We start from the raw sequence: 6,000 nt of genomic DNA, 5'->3' as shown, positions 1-6,000 counted from the left end.
GCACCTCTCGTATAAGTCCAGGTGGCATCCGAGTAGCTGAGGGCTCCTCCCGAAGCCAAAGGCGGTCACGCTACTGGCGAAGCACGAGCCGAGACCAGGGTGCTCGGCACTTGTTCTGGTATTGGGTGCCGACCGTGACACTAAGCCAATGGAAATCATGGGTCACTCAAGCTATATAAATATAATATACAAGGGCCGATCGAAATTCTACTGCTTCTGGGAATGGGAAATCAATAAGGTTTAAAAGGAAACTATCAGATTGCAATAAAATAAAATCAAAAACCCACTGTGAGTTAACTATTTACAGCTAAAATGAGTGTGGCGATTCTTTAATAATCATAACTATTTTTTCATCCTAAAAATGGATGTCTTTGGGTCGATCATTCTCTGGTTCTGCAAAAGTTTTACTTATACCTCTTACAGTGGTGATATCTGATAAAGTCTATCCCAGTTTAGGTTAGTCAGCATTATAGGTTTGCTTTTGAGCAAATGAAACTGTTGCGTAAACTTTATGGGTATCTGGAAGTCGTCATCCTGGTAAGAAACATGGTTAGAGACATTTACCATTCTATGAAATGGATAATATGGTATATGATAACTCTGACCATTCTGGCACAACCTATTTACTATCTAGTCTCCCCCAATGGAGGGTACAGCATATGCCTTTGGCACATGGAACTTATGCAAAAGAAAAAGTCTATTTAAGCAACAAGAAGGACATGTGAATTATTAATTGTTAACAAGGACAGAGATAATGGTTGGAGATCACAATTTATGTAAAGTTTCTAACAATAAAAAAGGGTTAGATGAACCTGACGAGAATTATTTATAAACAAAGAGTTAGGAGTGGACCAATTAGAAGCTGGTGACAGTAAATTTGGACAAAAATAAAAAGGATGTGGCTGAGATCTTCATTACATGGGAAGCAACATTCATAGGGAGTGATTAATATCACATTAGAAAAAAGTCGGCTTATACTCGAGTCGGGTGCCATGGGTCCCTCCAGATTAGCACCCTCTGTCCTTTGTGTGCAAATGAGGCCACCCACAACCAGACCCTCCAGTGCCCTGGCCCACTCCCAAATTCATCTACCATCCTCACCTGTCCCATTCTGCACTAGACATTGCACTTTATATTCTATATAAACTATATATTGTTTTGAAGGATTTTAACTCTTTGTGTTTTAGCTTGGTTGCTGATTGAGCTAATGGAGTAATAGTTTAAGGTATCATCGTTGATACCATATTGTTTTTGTTGAACCTCTTCTCCACTTACAGAGCTAGTTTACTGTTTTTGTTTGAAATAAATATTTAAAAAATATACCCCACTGATGCCTCATTTAATGTAATTTTATTGGTATTTATTTTGATTATTAAAACTTAGCAGTAGCTGCTGCATTTCCCACCCTAGGCTTATACTCGAGTCAATAAGTTTTTCCAGTTTTCTTAGGCAAAATTAGGTACCTTGGCTTATATTCGGATCGGCTTATACTTGAGTATATACGGTAATTAAATAATTGCTACTGTGGTGCCACTGTTCAAAAATGGATCCCATTCTGAGCCTGGAATTCTAGGCCGGTTAGTTTGACATCAGTGCTAGGAAAGCTTTTGGAACTGATAATAAGGAATAAGATACCCGAATATATTGCAATTTACTAAATGAATTGCCTTCTATGAAGGGGTGAGCAGACTCTGGGTGGAGGTTGATGGGATCTACTTGGACTTTGCTAAAACATTTTATCCAGTACCACACAGAAGGTTACTGACTTACTGACTGTTTGCTTTTTGACTTGTTTATTAATAACCTTGAGATGGGCATTACTAAATTGTGCAGGATGCTTGCACTTTGCAGAGTGATTTGACTTTATTGGAAAGGGCAATCAATCGGGCTAATGAGGTATAAGGTTGATAAGGGCAAAGTTATGCACATAAATGTGAATTATACACTAAGGTGCCCTTTTATCAGGTTTTTCGCGCCTTTTAAGATCGTTCGGATATAAAAATTTCAGAACTTTCGATCGTACCACGATATGATCACGATCTGAGATTTTCGTACTTTTAGCGCACATCAGAAAATATCCGATTTCATCCGATCGTACCTTTAGAAGTTTGAAATTGTGTGTTGGAGGCAAATTGAAAAGGATTTGGGGATTTTTGTGGATAACAAGTTGAGTAAAACTAGGCAGTGTCACTCATTGTCTATTAAAGCATATAAAGTACTGTCTGGAATACAAAACTACAAGGGATGAAAACATAATCTTGCTCTTTATAGGTCCCTGGGTAGGCCTCACCTTGAGTATGCAGTGCAGTTTTGGGCCTCTTTCCTTAGGAAGCAGATTAATGAGCTACAGATGCAGAGTGCAGAGATATGCAACTAAACTGTTAAAGGGGATAGACTTTGAGGAAAGTCTATCAAGACTGTCAGTTTTTTCTCTGGAGAAGAAGCATTTGCAAGGGTACATGATTACTCTTTACATTACAGGAGGACATTATAGATAGCGGGTGATCATTTTTCCAGTAGAAAATATCAGTGCACCAGAGGCCCCCTCTTTAGATTAGAGGAACTGGACTTTCTTTTGATGCAGCAAATGTAGTTCTTCATAATGAGGGCAGTGCGGTTGTGAAATGCCTTGCGGATGATATTGTGATGGCAGATTCTATTAATGGAAGAATTAAACTATGAGGAAAGACTGTCAAGACTGTCACTTGCTTCTCTGGAGAAAATGCAAGTACATTAGAGGGCATTATAGACAGATATCAGTGCACCAGGGGCCCCCCCTTTTGATTAGGAACAGGAACAGAACTTTCATTTGAAGCAGGGTAGGTGGTTCTTCACACTCAGTGCAGTGATATTGTGGAATGGGCAGCTGGGTGATGTTGGGAAAGCAGATTATATTAATGCCATTGAGTGTCTTGGATGATTTTTGAACTAGAATAATATCCAAGGCTATTCCAATCTTAAAGGAGAAGGAAAGTTACGATTTAAATCACTTACCTGAAACCCCTGGCCGGTGCTCTTGTTAGGAGATAACTGCACCAGCAATGGTGTATGTGAGTGAGCGTTCCCCTTCGTGTATGTGCAGTAGAGTGGAAAGCCGAGCCCTGGTATCGCTGCTAAAGGAGAAGGAAGGAAGCAGAACGTTCGGCTGAATTTACCCCAGGCCGGTGCAGCTTTCTTCCAACAGGAGCACCAGCCAGAGGTTTCAGGTAAGAGATTACAATTAGCCTTTCCTTCTCCTTTAGTATATCAATCTATCTATCTGTGAATGTATAGCTTTGATTTGTATAAGTGTGTGTGCATATGTGCACTGGGTTCCTTTAGAGGGGTTAACTTGATAGACCTTGTTTTTTTTTCAGCCCAAGTTAACTACTGTATGTAGCTAAGCTTTAATTAAAAAGAGACAGAGTAATTAATATACTTAATATCCCACTGTGAATTTTTAAGTAGTAACTACAGTTGTATGTAAATAAAGAGAAGTTAATGGAAAAATTAAAAATCAACTAAAATCTGCAGTAGGTTTATGTACTGCATAATAGACTTACGTCATGGGGCCGGGGCATGTGAATGTATAGATAGTGTGGATGGCCTAGTAAGGGTAGCCTTGCAGTTAAGAATGTGTTTATAAGCTCAATCGCTGAATGGTTTCTTTGGAATAGGTCATGCCAAATAAAGAGAAAAGCAGGTTAGTACAAGCTCTGACCAACAGGATACCAGCTGCATATTCCTATGTGCATAGGCCTCACACACAGAAAAGGGAGGATCACCACGAATCAGAAAAAAAAGGTTGAGGGGTTGTCATCTTTAGTTTGTTCACTTCTTAAAATAAAAAGTAAAAGACATGGTGAAGATGCCAAGGGAACCTTGGTAAAAGCTAGAATGAGCCTACTCTATTATCTCATACAGAGCAAATGCTCAGAATAGTCTTTAGAACATTATAAGCTTTTAAGCTTTTCTTAAACACTTAGCACTAAATGTATTCTAAAGTGCTACATGAACATGTTTGTGCTAAATGAATAAAGGATAATGAAGACAAAACTAAAATTTAAGGCATACGAGTGCTCATTGATATTGAAACAAGGGTATCTAGCCATTTCCTAGCTTTAAATGTAATTGTAAGAAAGAAGTCTACACAGTGTATTATATTGTATGTACTAGGAGACAGCAAATAAGAGGAGGGGGAGATATGATCCTAAGTGACAGGTAAAACATAAGTGACTTGTAAAACATGTTGCGGAAATGAACACCCCACATTAGCAGTGAAACCTAGAGCGCAAAAAAGTTATATTGGTTATTGTTTTGTTTTTTCCCCTCCACCCCCTCCCTTCCCTTTCCCTTTTGTCTTTGCCCCCCCTCATCCTTCCCCTCCTCCCTCCCTAATATGCAACAAGCTGAATGAAAAAATCATCTAAGCCTAATAATGTACCTAACAAACAATATGCTATGTTTACAAAACGTGTCAAAAATCAATAAAAATGAAAGTATACAAAAAAAAACATGTTGCGGAATTAAAAGCACAATTTCAAAAACACCTTCAACATTTCTTGATTTATTTTATTGTCAATTCTTTAGCACATACATTTAAATTACAGATATTAAAAATGGATGCAGGGAACCAGACAAAGTATTGAACTAACAGCTTGAAGATTACACAAGTGCCATGTTAAACAAATGACATCTCTGTTTATGTCAGGTTCATGAATGAAATGTACCACGGAGAGTGACAATTCTTGCTGGAGTTTTTGCTGGAGTGCAGATATATCTGTCTGTATGAATTGAACTTAATGCTGTGGAGACAGGAAAATGTATGGATTGTCTTTATAGTGTATCTGCTGGAAGTCCTAGAGAGCTGGAGGTGTATGAGAAGCAATATTCCCTCAACTTTTCTTTCTTGTATGCATGTGTGCTACAACCAAACAGATGCAATATTCATTATTTTTGGTATATGATTCACTGTTTATAGCTGTAATACCTCCCACATGAAAGAAGTATCAGTTCTTACTTGAAAACGGATAAAAGTGGAAGCATAAACTATTCATAGTTCAACCCACTCATTTAGGAGCAAATCTAGTAATCTGCCTCTAAACTATTCTTAGTTCACACAATCTCTGCATAACAAAAAAATGAGGCAACTGTATAATACATTTTTCTGCCTAGATGCATTAAGATTATTGTAATTATCCTGAATATCAGTTTGATCAAACAGAAGAAACCTCTAGCTGCAGTTTAGAGTATAAAAATCATCCAGTTATTGGCAAACAATGATAAAATGCCAATGGCTAGGGATTGATCAGCTGTGACACGATACCCCTTTTTGTTTTATGTGGCCATACACAGCATTTCAGGATTAGTTATGAGTATTTTATAGTTGACTTTCTACATAGATAATGTAGAAATCCCAAGACTTATGTCAGTGTTTCTTGGTATGGTGATGAAAATAACTCAGACTGCTCCTGTTAACTTGAAAGTGAAGCATTCTGATTTGACTGGCACCCACAATTAACTCTCAAAATGCCAGCATAGATTTTATTTATACACCGCTAACTGTAGAGACAAGGTAAACAAGATGCTTAATTAAATCTTATATAAACAGCACCCTTGTGCTAGGTGTTGAGAGCAATTAGTGTAGAGGTCCCTGTCCCTCAGAGCTCATAATGTACTGTATATTGCACCTGTGACACTCTAGGGATCATAAATGATTGCATATTCAGTGCAAAAAGTGTAAATTGCAATGGTTTATATCCATAACTTCTTTGCTACAGCAAAACTGCACTTTGATGCAAATCTGGCAAACCACCCCCCAGGCCCAATAATTAGTGACTGTTTATAGCAACTTACAGAAGCCCCTCTGCCATTTGACAGAATCCAGATTTCCAAAATTTCAAAATTATATTTATTTTGCAGTCAGGTGTAACCTTCCATTCTGTGCTGCCTACTTTTGTACAACACTCGCCAGTTACGGAGTCAAATAAATTCTCCATAGTCTAATTAAGCCAATCAGAA

This window comes from Xenopus tropicalis, chromosome 7, assembly GCF_000004195.4.
Source record: "Xenopus tropicalis strain Nigerian chromosome 7, UCB_Xtro_10.0, whole genome shotgun sequence".
Classification (NCBI taxonomy): Eukaryota; Metazoa; Chordata; class Amphibia; order Anura; family Pipidae; genus Xenopus; species Xenopus tropicalis.
The sequence above is the reverse complement of the archived record's forward strand: the minus strand, read 5'-3'. Positions refer to the sequence as shown.